Source organism: Pseudopipra pipra, chromosome 1 (genome assembly GCF_036250125.1).
Source record: "Pseudopipra pipra isolate bDixPip1 chromosome 1, bDixPip1.hap1, whole genome shotgun sequence".
NCBI lineage: Eukaryota > Metazoa > Chordata > Aves > Passeriformes > Pipridae > Pseudopipra > Pseudopipra pipra.
Genome location: NC_087549.1, coordinates 18,983,355 through 19,000,861, shown reverse-complemented (window position 1 = coordinate 19,000,861; position 17,507 = coordinate 18,983,355). Strand labels below are relative to the sequence as shown.

At 39.7% G+C, this 17,507-nt stretch overlaps 1 protein-coding gene across 1 annotated transcript in view; it reads left to right on the top strand.

Annotated features, from left to right (window-relative positions):
* The first annotated feature begins 551 nt into the window (after nt 1–551).
* The window catches only part of OXR1 (oxidation resistance 1), a 263,034-nt gene continuing 246,078 nt past the window's right edge, over nt 552–17,507 (top strand). Inside the window, exon 1 of the mRNA XM_064646795.1 lies at nt 552–636. The gene's annotated coding sequence lies outside the window, so the exon portion shown is untranslated. The remainder of the gene's footprint in view (nt 637–17,507) is intronic.

Here is a 17,507-nt window from a genome sequence, read left to right as displayed (position 1 = left end):
TGGCCCGGCTCCGATGTACCCTGCCCGGCCCGGCTCCGGGGCGAGGGCCACGGCCCTGGGGCGAGGAGCGGGCAGAGCCCGGGGCCAGCCGCGTCAGAGGCCCCCCAGAGCCCCCCTGGCATCCTGTGTCCCCCTGCGCGCTCGGCGGGAGCAGCCGAACCCGAGGGCCCCGCAGCGCTCCCGCCGCAGAGGCGCGGGCAGGACCCAGGCGCGGTGGCGCAGCGGCGCAGCATCCATCGCCCCGCTTCCAGAGCCTCTCCTCCGGCTCCGCGGGCAGGACCCGCGCGAAAACGCGGGCACGGCCCCGCTTCCAGAGCCTCTCCTCCGGCTCCGCAGGCAGGACCCGCGCGGCGGGAGGAGGCGCCGCTGGCCCGGGGCTGCGCGGAGCGAGGCGCCGCTGCCCCTTTAAGCTCCAGCTGTTCCATTCTGCGGTGCCTATTTTTAGCCTGTCCTCTTGGTAGCATCCAGCTCTGCCCGCTCTCTCTCCGCGCTCCCCCCGTCCCCCCCCGGTGGTAGGTTCCGCACGGCGGGGGGACTGAGCATGTCCGAACGCGCTCGGCAGCGGCCGCCGCGCCGGGGCTGCGCTCGCTGGCGGGGCGGGAAGGGGGGCGCGGGCGCCGCCGCCGCCGCCCGCAAGTAAGTTTGTCCGCGGACGGGAGGGCGAGGGGCAGCGGTGCCGTGGTGCCACCTCGCCGCGGCAGGGGCGGCCCGGGGCAGGCGCTCGGGGGTCGGTGCCCCCCCGTCCCTGGGGGATGGAGCCGGGCGGGACGCGCGGCGGGACCGGCGGCACCTGCCCGCCCGGGCGGCTCGGTGCGCGGGTCGCGGCCGCCGCAACTTGTGGGCTGCGCGCCCCGGGGTCAGCGGCTGCGGCCTGCCGGCTCGGCTGGGCTCGGCTCGGCCACGGCGGGTCCCCGCTGCGCGGGTCGGCGGCGGGGGAGCGCATCCCCTCGGGGCGTGTGAACCCGCGGCCGCCCCGCCGGCGGCGGCAGGGACGGTCCGAGCGCAGTGCGATGCGGGAGCGCGGTGCGATGCGGGAGCGCGGTGCGATGCGGGAGCGCGGTGCGGTCCGAGCGCGGTCCGCGGCTGTGAGCGGCTCTGAGGGAGGCGGGCGGCGGCGGCAAGGGCGCGATGCGAAAATACCGGTCGAGTATCGGCACAGCCCGGGCACCTCGGAGTCAGCGAGGCTGCGGTGTTCAAAGGAGTTTCTGATTTAACAGATGGTACCGCGGCAAAGAAACTGTTTGCGGAGGGGAACTGTAATGACACAGGTTTTTTGCTCCCTCGTGTGACAATTTATTCTGAGTGTTCTTTTAGTTTAGCAAGGCTATACTATTTTAACTTACTGGCAGTAGCAAGCCCCAAAGTATGCCCCGAGGTTTTTGCCTCTGAAAATGGGATTTTGTTATTAATTTTAAAAAATGCTTGTTTTGTTGTTCCGTTCATATGTAAATCAGTTTATCACTACGTGTCACTGATGTTTGGGAATGTAAACTTCTTAACGCTGAAAGCAGCATGGCTTAGTTTCTTTTCCTGTGCTCTGAAGCTGCTTCCCTTTTCAGAAGATGCTTCTTGCTGTTTGCAAAGTTGCATTAAGATAGTCTTCTAATTAAAATCATAGTAGGGGAAGGGGAATTTGAGGAGCTTTCTGTGAAACAGATGTCACGAAACTTCTGCTGCTTTGCGTATCACTGGCGAAAGAATAGGACTGAGGGTTAGTAAGGTCCTCTTGACGGACAATCTGTCTTAGTTTTCATTAGACCGTTGCGGTAGGTATTGTCAGTCTAACGATCTGACTTTTGACACTTTTACAGTCATGCTTATCTTTGCACAGTGACTTAGATTTGGTGGAGTACTCAGACCTGAATATTCACATAAGCTTAAAGGTCTGCATTGTCAGAATTTAGATGCATTTTAAAATAGTTGCAGACTCAGAACTTGCCACTTCTACTGTGTATATTCTTCATACTGTTAATTAGCGTTATGCAGATAAGACGAGAAGGCTGCTGTGTGATGGTTTCGTACCTCTGCAACTCTTCAACTGCTCCCTTCTCCCAAATGAAGCCCCCGCCTCCCCCCCGCCAAAGCACCCTTGTCAAACAGTAACAACTGAATTAGGGTTTCTGAAAGCTAGTCCGTGTGATTTGGATCTGGTTTGTGCATGAATAAACTGCTGTCCTGTCAGTTCCATTTTTTATGAGTATGCATTAATGGGGAAAAATTGAATTCTTGAGTAGATGCCTTTTGCCTGCTGCACAAGACCATAAGACAATGCAGCAGGAAAAAACAGCCTATGTTGACAGCATACTGAAAAATAAGGAGGGAAATTTTTGTGCATGGCAACCTGCCATTTTTCTTCTGTGATTAGGTTTGAACTGAAATAATACCAGGTATTTCAAAAATAAAATTGCTTAAAATGGCTGAAGTCTTCAAAGCTGGAATGTTAAAAATGCCCTTCCTTATGTTCTTGGAGTTTTGTTTAATTATTTGTGTTGCATTTTACTGTTAGGACGTTTTAATACTATTTATTATAGTTCCAGAGCTCATACATAATAATAAATTATCATCAGCATCCTAACCAGATAAGCATTCTTTGATACTCAAAACATATGCTAATAGAGCATATAAGGATATCCTTAGAATTTATGCTGTGGTATAATTCCTGTAGAGCCTCAGTCGATTCTTTGTTTCTTGGCCAGCTTTGAGCCCAGCTACTGGAGATGAGAAAATTATTTGAGTGACAGTGAGGTTATATATTAATTGTTTGAGAATGTCTAGTTATCAGCTGCAGCGTTTGCATAGTTTGCATAGTTCCCTTCAGTCAGAAAAAAAAAAGTAGCTAATATTCTTTCTCAGTGCATATCTTTCCTTGAAAACTTTTTTCTCCACTATTTGCCTAATCTAAGGAAATATCTTCCATGCTTTGGGGTTTTTTTCGTTTGTTTTTTTTAATAATTTTTTTAATAAAGTATGTCATTTTGCATTGTAGGAAATCATATATACTTATGCCTCCTGGATTTGGAGAAATAACAGAAGTATGGAAAGAGATGTAAAATTTTTTTTCTTTTAGTTGAATTTCATTTAAAAAAAACCCGTAACCCTACCCCCCCCAAAATAAAACCTCAAACACTCAAACCCTATTAATAGTGCCATAAGACATTTTCATAGGGGAGTGACAATTCTTTAAGGCTGGTAGCTGGAAGGCAGTAATCTAGGATTGTCAGCACTAATGAGCTGTTAATTCACAAGGTCTCTGAGCACTTGTATTGGTTGATGAGCTACTGTGACTTATTTTCTTTTTACCCTTTAGTGAGTTGCTGTTGTTTCTTAAGTCACTATAACAAAAACATTAAATTAAGCATATTATTGAAACATATGGGAAATGGCAACCTTAGAGAAGCAAACACTTACTACTGCCAAGTGTGGTCAAGTGTCAGATTAGCACGAGATTGCTACATGGATGTGAATGGGTTCACTCAGGAGATAGTGATACTTCTGTTTAATAGAGCCATTTACTTAAATTTGGGATGGCTTCCTTGTTCACTGCAGCAGATATTTGTTAAAGTAGGGTGTCTCTGATATGTGAACTGTTGCCATCAGGGGCAGAAGGAGCAGTTTGAGATAGGCAAAGAATTGCACATGTTCTGAAGCTCGTGGGGAAGAGCTTTAGGTGTTCAAAACAGACATTGCTATTTTGATTTTGTCGGTGGTTTTTTGTGCCAGGGACAGGTGCTTACATGGTGCACTGTAGTAGTGAGCTGCAAATTACCCTGCTATTCTAGCATCTGCTCCAAAAAGTTTTACTGAAGATTAGACACAGATACGAAGAAGGCATCTCCTGGATATCTCATGATGTGTTATGGATGTGTAATACAGTTTAAGACAGGAAGTGATTTGATCTGCAGGCCTCTGTCACAGAAAGAGCTCCTCCTTGCCTGCAGTAGTACAAGTAGTGAGTTTCCTCTGTACGTGAGGTTACTGCTTGTCTCTCTTGACTACACATTGAAGCAAGCGATGACTTGCTTTCTTACATTGCTCTGGCAAAACAGAGATAGAGTATTTTATTTTTTTTTGTTATTCTATTACCTGTTAATAAATAGGGTAAAATCAGAAGTTAAAAGAGAAGTAGGGTGAAAATCATAAAGTTGTGTTAATCTTCCACAGTTATTGTGATCAACAGTGAAAGATGAATGAAAGAAGAAATTTTGAACACTAAGCAGAACTTCAGATGTTAGCAAAAGCAAGACCTTTTTCTGTGGAAGATGGGAACTGTTAGTCTCTGAATGGGAGTCTTAGTCATGCAAGATCCACTGTTGTAGTTTACACATCCTTCAATAATCAATGACCAAAGACTAACGCTTGGGGTCAGCCTGGGACATGCTCCTTGCGTCCCTGTGAAGACACAGCTGACATGTTTGCAATCATGGATGTGAGGTATTTCTTACTGAGCTTTTAAAACCAAGCTGTAGGAATTCTGTATCAAACTTGGGATATCTCTGGAAGACAAAGTATTGCCTCTTGAAAGTGTGGGTAGCTTGTTTGTTCAGTTGATATTATTTGTACACGCTTTTGTTCTGGAAGAACACCTCGCAGCCATCAGGACATAATTAGAAACCATCTTTTCTGTCTTCAGTGTGTGGTCTCACCCATGAAAGCACAAAATTTGGAGAAAAAATTTACCACGTGAACAAATACAGGACTGCTTAATTGATATGCTTTTTCTTTCTAGACACTATATATACAATTCTCATTCATTTTGCTGTGAATTTGACTTGTGGAAACAGAAAAGAATTGTCTGTTTCCTCTGCTCCTTTGTATAAAATGCTTTTGGAACCCATAGATGTGAAACAAATTTCATGGATAAAACATAGTTCAATTTAAGTACTTCCGTAGATAATAAATATCCAGAAACCTTTACATAAACCTTTATATATGACATGCATATAAATATAAGACTTTGATACTGTAGTCAGAATTGTGTTTTTCCCCAGGGCATAACACAACCATGTCTTCTTCCATACCTTCTAAAATAACAGTAAATACATTATTAGATATTCTTTAATCTAATCATAGCTATACAAAACCTTAGTAATATATCATGTTTCATAAATAATACAGAGCATACTAAAAATCTTAGTATTTATAGTCACCTCTTTGAAATTGGCTTCACTTGTGAGTCTTCTTTCTACTTCCTTTGTGATTTCAAATTATTAATACTATTATATTGCAGAAAGTTATATTTGTATAATGTTGATATAAACTTAATCTGTGCAGTCATCTGAGTCTTTGACAGTTGAATTCCAAGTGGTCATATGTATTTTGTTGCACCAAAAAGCCAGGGCATCCATATTGTTGATAAAAGGACATTTCAAGATGATTGATCAACTATTATCACAGCTTCTGTAGCTTATGAAAAGAGAAGTTATAACAGCTTTTAAATCCCCTTTAGAGGAGGAAACATTTCTTATTCAGGAGTAAAAACAGCAGTAGCAACAAAAATTAATGCAATGGGAAACAAAATATACTTTTTTTCTTCTGGTTTTAATTCTCCATTGGGATCTTATTGTTAGTCTCTGTGGGTTTTCAGTAATTTTATCTGGATTATTACTATATAGTTTCTTTTTTTTTTCCTTGTTTTGTTTTTCCTGGAGTCAGTGTAAACACTAACTGCAGTGAAATATTATGGCCTTAGGAGTAATACTAATTCATTAGTAGTCAATCTCCCTTCTAGATGAAACCCCAAGCCCCTTGTACTTTCTGCTTGAATAGTTTTTGAAAAATAACACTAATTTTTTATGTGGTCTTAAACTACTGATAGAAGTCCCACTCATACCTTCTGTTGCCATTAGTATATCACGATGGCAAAAATAGTGTCTTTCTTTGCATACAGTTTCCATATGCCAGAAAGGGTGATAGTAGCAAGAATTAGCTGGTCCGTGTGGAACACTTGACTGTGAAACTCTTTCCATGTGCAAACTGTCATACCTCCTTTTTTTCTTTCTTCTTTTTTTTTGTTTTCACTGAGATCTACTTCACCTGAAAGCTTATATATCTGAGTTTGTGCTCCACTGAGAAGTTTTATCTGAAGCAGTGAGAGACTTAGGCACCTCTAAAATGAGAACAGTGGAATAGCTATGTGTAAGAAATTGTAAAGCAAGTTTTGAAGTGGGACTAACTGAACTGGCATTAACATTTACTACACTTCAACATTTACAGATGTAAAATGAAGATATTACTAACTGCACAACATATGAGAAGATAAATTCATTTATGTTGGTAAAATAGTCTGATACTGTAGTGATGATCACGTTGGAGAGGCTCATGAGGAAATTGATACTTCTGGCATCCTAGCAGAGCTTAAGTAGAGTACCCTAAGGCTGTGGACTGAACAACTCTGATCAGACTGGATCCGGATACCTTATCTGCTTACCCAGTAAAATATGTTCTTCCTGCTCTCCAAGTGTTGAAACAGTCTTGGTGGAAAGAAATTAAATGCTCTGTGTCAAGCTGTTCATGCATCCTTTTGGAGAAGATTGTTTAAACAATTGGTGACCTGTGGTTCTTAAGTGTGTTGAAAATAGCAGCTGCAGCATATGAGGTGTTGGTACCTGGTGAAGTCCTCATCAAACTGCAACCAGCCTTCTGAATTAGGGGAGAAAAGGTCCTTATACAGATAATGGGACCATGGGAGAAGAGATCTATGTAGCAGTATGCTACATATAAAAGTCATTGCTAATGTATAAATAGTGAGAGTAGGTAAACACAGACAGGAGCAAGAGAGACAGAATTAAGATACAAGAGGTTTTGATTTTGGTGTGATACTTTTCCTTACACCACATAAAGGAAATAGGCATCAAAATTATATTATGTGTGTGCTGGAAGTCTAACACATATGTACATTGTATCTGACAGCACTAGCAGAGTCTCCAAAATGAGTGTACTCAGTGATGGTGGCAGCAGATGTTTTTGCACAGGTGGAGAAGCAGCATGGCTGGATGGAGTTTGCAATGTTAGGAAGGAGAGTGATGTGCTGATGAAATGTAAGCAGAGACTATAGAATCATAAAATGGTTTGGGTTGGAAGGGACCTTAAAGATCATCTAGTTCTAACCCCTTTGCCATGGACAGGGACACGTCCCATAAACCAGGTTGCACAATGTCCCATCCACCCTGGCCTTGAACGCTGCCAGGGATGGGGCATCCACATCATCTCTGGCCAGCCTGTATCTCAGGATCTAGTTTGACACAGGAATGTGGCACAGTGAACACCACTGCAGTTCTGTCTCACTGCAGTTCTTTCACCATCTCCTAATGCTGCTCTTACCAGTGTTGAAGTAAGTTTTGTGCGAGGCTTAAGTCATACCTAGAGATAAGGCTTGACCTTACTGAAGCTTTAAAGGGAAGGTATTGCAAATATACAGTCATATTGAGAAATACATGGAAAAGATACCCTTACTTTCCTTCTGTTTTCTTCAGATTTCAGGGTCCTGTGAGTGACAGGTGTCATAAAACTGTAGCACAGGCAGAACACAAACTTGTTGCTGCTCTTCCTAATATGCTCTCAGTCACTTCTAACCACTTCTATTTCTCAGGTACACCCAAAGGCAGAGATTTTTTAAGATGTTGTGGCAATGGGCAGTAGAAATGAATTCCCCAAATGAATTGGCATGTCATCTTCTCTGACCTCTTTTGGGGAACATAAAAGACCAGTGGTTGGAACCCGTGGGGTTTTCTTCAGCTGAAATAAATGAAATGTTGACGAAATCTGAAAGTTCGCATTGATAGGTAGGAAATTGTTCCATCTCCATGAAGCTTGCAAAGGATCACTGTCATATCTTCTAAATTCCTGTAACTGCTAATTGCATCCTGTTTTCTAATTCTCCTTTGCAGTTATTTTAATTACAACTCACTATGGCAAAAGTACCTGCCTCTTTTGCTGTCTGAGTGAATCCAAGAGAAGGAAGAATAAGAATAAAAATACTTAAAAAATTCTTTATTTATTTCACTTTCTTGTAATAGTCATGTTGTAGATCAATTTTCTGGTTTTAGTTTTCCAAATTCACACCTATTAAATCCTTAGATAATAGGAAGATTTGGTTTTAAATAACTTCATACGACAAGCACAATAACTTTTTTTCCAAAGATCTCTAAATATTTTCAAGGTGCATTAATTCATGTTTGCCAAAATGAGCCAGATCTATACCCGTGTGAGGTCAAAAGCAGACACCAATGTACTTTAATACATCTAAGTTAAGCCATTTCATGTTAACTGGATGCTGAAACACTGACACAGATTGCCCAGAGAAGTTGTGGATGCCACACCACTGGAAGTGTTCAAGGCCAGACTGAATGGGGTTTTGTGCAATCTGGTCAAGTGGAAGGTGTCCCTGCCCTTGACAGGGGGTTGGAACTAGGTGATCTCTAGGGTCCCTTCAAACCCAAACCATTCTATGATGATTAGTAGAAAGATTTAAAGAATAATCTGAAAAAAGTGATGATAATGACTTTTTGATGGATAAATGAATATAAATTGTGCCAATCTACAGAAATACAGACCGAGATGGCGTGAAACAGCTTGCAGTTTTTTATATGCTTGTACCTGACATTTTATACCACAGTGCTTGCACAGTGGCACCATGCAAATTTCAGTGCATCAAGCATTCAGTTTCCACGCCAGGATTAAATTACTCAAGTTTGTTTGGAGTTCTAGACTGTTGCAATTTTAAACCACTGGTGTTTTGTCATGTGTCTTTGTTTAGGAAGATTCCTATTCCATTTAATAAAAATTGAATTGTGATAAATTAATGATTATGACCAACCCACAGCTGCAGGACATCTGAAGCCTGCAAATGTGTTACGCTTAAGATACTTGTAACTGACTAACTTGCGCGACAATCTTATTACATCTTCCACTCTGTTCTTGGTGTATTGTTAACCATACCTCCCTACAGGTAAATCAAGATAAAATGATATGTTTTCTTTCAAAGAAAACAAGCTAATCATCCACTTCTTGATCGTGGGTGAGAAATGCAACATTATTCCTGAAGGACTTTAAACTATAACCCTCTGTTTTCTCCAAACACACATCTATTGATTTGTGCAAGAGCAAGTTAGGAGGAACACAGGAAAATTTTCTTCATTTGCCTGGTAAATCATTACAGCTAAGACAAGATTACTGTCATATTGTATTGATCATTCCTTAGCATTTGACATTTAGAAAGAGTTTCTGTTCTTTCTTTAAAACTGTAATCTTCTGTGTTGCTTGTTTTGATATTGTCTCACCTAGCCTCTTGATGTTGAAGAGAACATACTTGTATTGGATCCATAAAATATACGTATCAAAATGTATGAAGAAAAAGTTTGACTGTGCAAATGAGCATTTACATTTGTACAATGTAATAATGAGTTAATGTATTTGTAAGAGTACATGACTTCTATGTCGTAGAATTAAGCGTAATTATGAATCCCAATACAGGATCTGAGGCGGCCATTTGGCTCAAAAACTTCTCCCCAACCACCCTTAAATCATCTAGCCTGCCTCTGCATACTTTGGTTTTTTTGAATCTTTAGTCATTATGGGTATAGTTGTAGTGATGCTAAAAGGCTACACTAATGGCCTTTTTTTTTAAAAAGGCCAATGCAAAGGAGTAGTTTGTGAGACCACTAGGAGAATGCTTTAAAAATTGTTATACTCTGTGTGCTGTCACATAAAGAATGACTTGAGTATGGTTGGTTAAAGGTGAGCTACAAGAACAACATTTAATTTCAACTTTAAATTAAGGTATTAACTAATAGAGCTTGGGACAGCAGATTACAGAAACTGTGGTGTAGTCTCTTTCAGAGTACTGCTACATTGAAATTCATGCCTAAGATTGTTTTTTTTTCCTCCTTGCATGTTATCTATGTTTGGAGATTCTAGTTCTGGTCTTTCCTACCAACAGATGCTAATGTTAGAAGTTTTTGCTGTGACTTTATTACCTAAACCCAATAAAACTGTACAGAACAGCAAGTAGCTCTTCTGTATTTGCCAGCAAAACAAACAGATTACAGGAACAGAGTAAAAAACTTCCTTCATTCTCTTCCAATTGATTTAATTCCTGGTAATATCTTGTTTATGTTTGGAAAAGAATGACCTTGAAACATTGCAGTTCACAGTTCAAATCTTTCAGTTGATATTGGCTTATATACTGGGTGACCTGAATAAAAAATAATGAGTAGACTGTAGAATCTTTTGTTGTTGAATTGCTTATTATCTTTTTAAGAGTGTTCATATTTTCACATCCCTATATTTGTTATATAAAGTACAAATTTAGTATTGTGGACTCAATAATGACATCTCCCTTTCCACGGTCATAGTTCTTACTTAATACTACCAGCATAATAATTTTTATAGATGCTCTGCATAATGTATCAGCATGGGCCAGATTTTCATCTGTGACTCAGAAGCTGTTGTAATTATATTGGTGCAGGCAGCTGCATCTCTTACTTATGAGGCTGTAGTAGTGGTAGTGAATTTTCTACATGAATGGAGAATTTGTAAGCCTGCACCAACGTTAGATAAATAACCTCTGACAAGTGTTGAAATTTTATTTCAATTATGTGATAGTGTTTGGTTTCTGTCAGAGGGCTCTGTTGTTCTCAAGCATCCTCATTATGTGCCTGCATTTGCAGTGAGCAAAAGGTAATTTGTGCCCTCGTATATTCCACTGGGATAGTGGTGAAGTATTTTGGTAAGAATGTACTCTGTCAATCTTGCTGCTCTTATGCCCTGAATCACTTTGCAGATGCCACAGTTGAATATTGCTGGAAAAAATGCCTAATGCGGACAGTCTGAAATTATGTGAAAACTTCTTGCAATAGTCATGGTGTGATACCTGAAACAGAATAGAGGAAACTATTTACAAAAATATAGAAAGCTTTAATTATTCATCAGATGCTGGTGAAAAACTATCATGTGTATCCTGCCAGGCAGAAAAAGTTGTGACTTTCACTGTAGTTCTACAAAGCCCTATGAGTTCTTAAAACTCATAGGCATGGGCTTAATTATTGCAGTGTATTGGTTTTACCCGAATTAAGAGAAGGGAAGCAGTATGATTTTACATTAACAAGGTGCACAAAGCTGAACTAACAGGAGAGTCCAGTTAGGCATTTGAAACACAGAAAGTGTCTGAATTGCCTGTTTCCTGTGTACTGCCTTTACTTTTTGGGATGATGCTGTTCTCTGGTACTGTGTGGACATGACGGCTAAGAAGGGTAATAAGATAAGCCCCTTTTGGCTAAAAAAAGAACAGTGCTAAGCTTGAGGGTGACGCACGTGTAGGCTCTCCTTTGGACTTCCCCCTGGAACTGCAAGAATATGTAACTCCTTTCCTCCTCAGCTAATGAGATCTAGGGAGTTCCCATAGTGGTCACCTCCTGTTTTAACCTGCTGAAAACAGCCCCCTAAAGCAGTCATGTTTCTGCTATTCATGCAGTGATCTGTCAGAAAGTTCTATGGGAAATATGTGATGTCTTTGTTAAATACTGATTTCAATTCTACTCTTGTAATCCTAAAAATTAGACTTCTAAACAGTGGACTGAATGTCCAATGTCATTTTAGTAGCACTTGAGCAGGCAACACTTTTACCGTTGATACCTGTGTATAGAGTTGAATCTAATAATAAAAAAGAAGGAATTACTTAATCTTTTTGATAGTTTTCATATTTTTAAAGACTTGCAAAAAAAAAACATAGAACATTAAGAAGCAACTAAGTGCATGTTTCTTAGGAAAAAAGTAAGGAAAAACGTTAAAACTAATTCCAAGTTTTAATTGGAAAAAGATTAACTGTATATTTGACTTTATTAACAAAGGCATAATTAGGTCCAATTTTCTTCTTCTCTATTGTAGTTGAAATGTCCCATGTGAGCACTTATAAACCTTAAACTCTGCAAATGGAGAATTGAATACAGGCACCATATGTTTCACTTCTTTCATATTGATTTTAAGGTATTATCAACACTCACAAGTAGACAATTGCAAATCCATCTTAAAATTGAAGTACTTGCCACTTTCATGATGTTTTCCCATGAGGTTTCTCTCTCTGAGATCGGTCTTTTCAATTACCATTTGCTGTCATTCAGCACTTCTTGCACTTTAATTTTATAGCACAAATGCCTCTGAATCCATCAAAGTTTATTTCAGTCGCTTCTTTGTTTCCATGCTGTTTTCAGTCCCAAGCAGTTTTTAAGGATTGGTTCTCAAAAAACATTATTGGTATAGTGAGGTTCAGAAAGCAATAGCAACAGTCCACAGTTTCAAGCTTTTCTGAAAAATAAAAATAATTAGAATGTTTCCCTTCTCAATTTTTAGTGGAATTACAGCTTCACCAGATAGAAACTAGGGCTTCAAGAGAATTTAAGTGTCATGGCATAAACTCTTCAAAATAAGAAAACTCTAGGCATGGTACCATGCCTAGTGATAAAAGCAGGACAGAATGACTTAAGAGTATGTGCGGTGCTTTTGGCTCCTGTCTTTTGCCCATACATGTGATTGGCCAGAAAACAAAAGAAATATCACAACAAAAGGTTCATATTGTTGGCTACTGTCTTGCATTGCTAAGGTCAAAGCAGTGTAGAGATTCTGTGCTGACACTTTTTTGCAGTTACAGCTCTTGGGGCTTAGCTGTTCCTAAGTGGCATTGAATTCAGTCATTATTACCCTCGATTTTCTGTGGTGCTAAATTCCTGCTAATTTTTGGAAATTCAAAAATACTTTGACCTTTACTGAAGCCAGTAAGAGCTGTGTGTGCTGATGACTGTTGAAATCGGACAGAAAGTTGCATGCCAGAGCACAGTGTACACAATCTCTCCAGGCTCCATCATTTAATTCTGCATTAGCTACCTAACAGCTAAATTAGACCTCTGCTCTTGAATTCCCCGATGAAGATGACTGTCTTTTAATCCATAGATGACAAGTAACTACTTGACATATTACCTTATTTTCTTGAAATCAGCCCTCACAAATACTGTGTCTTTATTTTTCAGGTTAAGCTTGAAAATGGCAATTTTTGTTTTCATGTTTTTAAGTGTCAGTATGGGTAACTCAATTCTACCCTTTATCTTCTTTTTTGTTTGTGTACATGTTATAGGAAAATTAAAAACAAAGAGTCATTCTGGTGTTTGGCCACAAAACTGGTAGATGTTGGAAGCATGCTAACAAGCTGAGCATTTTTCTAGTGAGGCATTTTACATTGATCCTTTTGGAATCGATATAGCCTGCTTTTGAATTTCTCTGGTTATGATGTTAAATTTTCTGAGTGCCTAAATGTGGATCTTATGCCTCCTACTTTTAAAAGTGCTGTGATTCTTACGCAATTACTTCCTTTTCAGTGTGATTCATATATTTTCTACAGTATCTCTCATTTGACAAAATAAACCTGTGTGCTCTTTCATTACTGAAGTGGTGAATTTTAATTGGCTTTATATTTTAATTTCTTCTTGAGACTGACTTTATGACATCAGTTTTATGAGTTAAGAAGCTACCTGCTGTGGAATCGGTCTGCTTTTTCTCCTTGAGGGAAGCAAATTTCTGTGTACAGGATAAGCACTGAATTGATTTTACAAGCTTTTGTTAGGAAGTTTGATAGGTGTTTTTGATCTAGCTCTGGCCTTGTCATACCACATTTCCTTAGAAGTTCTGTAGTGTGTATTTTAGTGAATTATCTTGAGTCATTCATCATACAACGTCCTTCCAAGTGCTTAGGATAAAGACTGTTTTAGAAGGAGCATGTATTTAGGGTGGTAAGTGCAACCTAAAGTGTTCTGTTAATCTCTGTGCTGCTTCTTCTGTTCAGAATTGAGTGGGTATAATTTTGGCTGCACGACTTCATGCTACTTGTTATTCATTAAGTTGAAAACTCCATCTGGAGAAGGTATTAATCCAAACTGTTATTCTGGTGCAGCTTGTTTTGAAGTTATTTGCTTTGGAGTGAGACTGAGTTGACCAGTGGTATGTTAAAGAAAGATTGACTGCTTGGAAATGGTTTTTAGTACATTTAGGCATGTACACAGTTTCAGTGTTTCATATCCTATTTGATATGTCTTGAGTGTGTCTGTGACTTTGGCTCTCTCTCAAACGTGTTTATTTTTATGTGCATTCTTCTATTTTCTTAACTTTTTTTCTTTCATGAAGTCTAAAATAAGATTGCTTGACCTAGATTTCTTACAAATTCTTCAAGTACTATTGCACATACTACTTGCAAATTATAGTTTCATTTGAATGGGAAGGTTTAATTTTTTTTTTTAAATTGAGGTTTAGCTGTCAGATGAAGTATTATGTCACTCTTCCATATGCAACTGAAAGTTGGTAATTTAGTCAGCCTTTTGTGAGCAATTTTTTACAGTATTTAAAATTCCTGTCATATAACAGAGGATCAGTGTGAAGTATTTTTGGAGAGAATAGTTTCTTCTGCTGTTGCTAGATTAGTCTTGAGATCTTGTTTCTAATTAACAAAAAAAAAAAAGCCCAGCAGCATCCTTTCAGATGGGGAAGAAAACTAGGGAAAAATGTAGGGTTGAGATAAGGCAAAAAGAGAAGTTCCTCAGCAGCATCTTGGATACAGTTTCATGAGTTGCAATTTTTCATTCCAGATTTTATTTTCCTTTGTAAACTATTTAGAAAAAAAAAAGAAAAGATAAGACTATTTTTGCAGAAAGAGTGATCTCTTCTAGCCTTTACCTGCATTTGGCTACTGCAAAATACAAAAGTGAGGTCATAGACATATAGCAGTGAATAAAAATATAATAGTGATAATAATAGCCTAATCACAGAAAAACTCTGATGCCCAGTAGACTTGGTGAGTGACTTGCCCTCTTTCCGCACAGTCTCGTGGGAGATGATAACAGTGTGCTCCTGCTGTACAATCTTCCTGTTTTCTAGAGTTTGCCTACCCCCTGCTGGGGGGTTTCCCTGCTGGGAAACTGTAATTTCTGGCAGGGATGTCTGCTAGCACACACCTCTGGGAGAAGGCGTCAGTCCAGAGCATGCTTCTGCCACCATGGTTGCAGATTGCATGCAGGTACCATCACTTGCCCTCTGGGCCACTTTGTTCACCCTTAGTTAATCTTCTAAACATATGTACCAATATTTCTGTTTTCTCTCCTATGTGTATTTGTGTGTTCATAAACCAGCATGACTTGAACAATGCTGGTTTATATTCTCTAACCCAGGACTAAGGGCATATAGTAATTAATATTTAGTTTATTAAAAGCCAAAATATGTAAATGAACATTTTTCTCAGGTTCTGTTTATATGGAATACTAAGTGTTCATTTCTATCATCTTCTGCCCCCTTAATTTAATCTTAGTGAAAAGAAGGATGTCAGCTCTATAAACCATATTTAGAGCTGTGAAAAATAGCATTCACTGCAAAATGGGATTCCTGATGGAAGCAAATATGCTCTCAAACATATTTGGGAGCATATAGTTCTGCTTCCCAAAAGGACAGGCCCATTTTAATACCCTGTGGTAGGGTGACAGACAGGGCAATCCAGGCAATCTGCTTGTCTCACTGTAATTTGCTACATATACTTAGTCCTGAGCCACTTAAAATTAAAAACACCATAAACCCCCATAAGTGGGGCATGTGCCCCACTAAATTTAAGCATTTAAACATGGGGGCTCTGTTCATTCATTGCTGGCCAAAGAGTTTTTAATTCTGGTTTGCATACAGACATGTACTGAAGGTCTAAGTTACTGACAAAATGTAATAACTATTTTTTCAACCTTTGGAAATCCATTTTGCCAGCAGATGAGACTGCAGTTGATATACCTGGATAGGCAAGTTGTGATTCCTGTATAGTTTGTTTGTCAATATTGTACACATTCTACTGTAAATTCAGGAAATAGACAGGCAGCTCCTAATGAAGTTTAGTGTCGAAAACAGGGAGCCATTTGTATTCTTTGGGCATGAGGTTCTTTAGCTATGTCAGGATGATAAACAGAAACTCCATGTTAATCTGACTTAGTAAGGAGCTTTCAGGATCGCAAGTTGGCAGATCCGTAATCTGACTGTTTGTAAACAGATACAGTTGTTGACCTTGTTCATTGTGGATGTGCTTCATCACTATAGCTTTAGAAAAGCATAATACATTTCCCCCATTACCTAAATTGCACAAATAAAAATGGAAGCCAGATCTTTCTGCCACACATTTCTCAAATAACTGCATTATCTCGTAGCTCAGGAACTGGTGCTGTTTTCATGTTCTTATGCAATGCATTTAATCCTCAATGATAGGCATCCTTTAAGAATTAGAGCATCCAGTTTTTCACTTCCATTATTTTTATGGGCACACAGTACCCACACACTTGTGCTGCTTAGAAACCACCGTGCGAAATAAATTGATTAATAACAAGCTGTATTTAAGAGTTCCCCTGCTGGGCCTGTTGTCTTTCTATTACTTTTCTGTTCTTGTTTTTATTATGCAAAATAAATTGTGTTCGTCATGTAGCTGGCTAGGAAAAGATGAACACCAAACTCTTAAATTCTATCTCTTTAAAGTGCTAAATGTTAATTGGGTTTCTCAGTAGAAACTGTCTTGAGAGGCAATATGACTATAGTATAATTGCATGAAAGCAAAACATCTGCAAGACTGAAGCAGCATCATGTAGGTTTGTTTTCTAATAAGGTACTTGAAAGGAATTAAAATGATTAATAGTTTTACATGCCACAGCAGTATTTTTAATCCAGTGGTTCGTATCTTCTGTTTCTCACTCAGAAAGCACCAAACAGTATTTGCTAGTGGGAATATCAGAGACCTCTCATCCTTGGAAGTTTGCTTGCACACCTTTTTCCTTTTGAGATTAGACTGACCCAAAAGGTGTCAGGTTGTGTAATACTTTTGTGATTTTATCAAGAAAATAGGACCAGATTTCACAAACTACATCTTTTTGCATTTTCCTAAACCTGCTTAATGCCCTGCAAATCCTATCTGTTCTTGTGTCAATGGTGCTTCTGTTCGGCAGTGTGGTGATCATGTTCCTGTTGCATTTTGTATAGGAAGTTGGGTGCCTGGAGGGTTTTTCATATTGCATGTCCATTCAGGATACCAGCACTTGATCCATGTATCCTAGCTGCAGAGTGAGAGTGTAATGGGGACTGTGGATTTAACTACTGCTCTGTAACAACTCATTTTCCTTTTACAAGACCTTTTTACCTCATGAATTAAAAAGGTCAAATCCAGAAATAAATAGTGAGACAGTGTGCATTATTCAGAAGTGCTAGCTGCAGCCAATTTCCACCACTAATAGAGAAGTAATCCATTTACTCTTGCTTCTTTTTTTAAACTGAAAGTATACCTGAAGCTGACCAAACAGCAGATGGCTAGGTAACATCTTTCTCTGAAGAGCTTTTAATTGATTTTATATTCATTGATTCGTGAAGTCTCCCAAAGTCTTGCAGGAGCTACTGTATTTCTTTACATTTAATGGACTCCTGCATCTTCTCAAAGAAAAAGAGTAGGCCCTGATACTGGA